Genomic DNA, 657 nt, shown 5'->3' on the forward strand with positions numbered 1-657 from the left:
GAGAAAGCTGCTGTGACTTGGCTGAGGGACGCCCACGTGCTGGTAACAAGGGTCCTTTAGCAGAGCATGGCCCGTGACTCGACTCCCTGAAAGCTGATGTCAGCAATACGGCCCGGCCGAGGTGCTGGGACCCTCGGGACCCCCCGGGCCAAAGGAAGTGCTGAGCAGGCAAACTGGGAATTGAAGCTTTAAGAACTCAGAGAGAATATTTATACACCATTATTTCCCATTTCTTCTGGGAAAACTTTTTTTTTAGTACATGTTTGTGTACATCTCTTTTGTAAGGCAGATCAGAAGGGTGTCTTTTTGTAAAAAAAAAACCCCAAAATAATTAAAATAACAACAACGAAAAGCTCTGTGCAGCCCTGAGCACCTTCACAGGCAGGGGTGTGGGCAGCGCGGCGTGTCCCCTGCAGAGGAGCGGGAAGGTCAGCCGTGTCCTCCCGTTGTTGTTGGCGAACGCCAGCATGAGTCAGGGCAAGGGAGGGGGGAGTTTTCCCGACTCTGGGCGTTTCTTACCCCCAGGGCGCTGCCCCCCACCTCAGGCGCTGGGGAGGTGTTCCCAAAACAGAGGCCACGGGGTTCAAATCAGCCCCTGCCCTGCAGCATCATCCAGCCTTACTTCATCCCTCCCCGCCTGCCAGATGGCTGCAGGGC

Source organism: Corvus brachyrhynchos, unplaced genomic scaffold, assembly GCF_000691975.1.
Source record: "Corvus brachyrhynchos isolate BGI_N302 unplaced genomic scaffold, ASM69197v1 scaffold58, whole genome shotgun sequence".
Lineage (NCBI taxonomy): Eukaryota > Metazoa > Chordata > Aves > Passeriformes > Corvidae > Corvus > Corvus brachyrhynchos.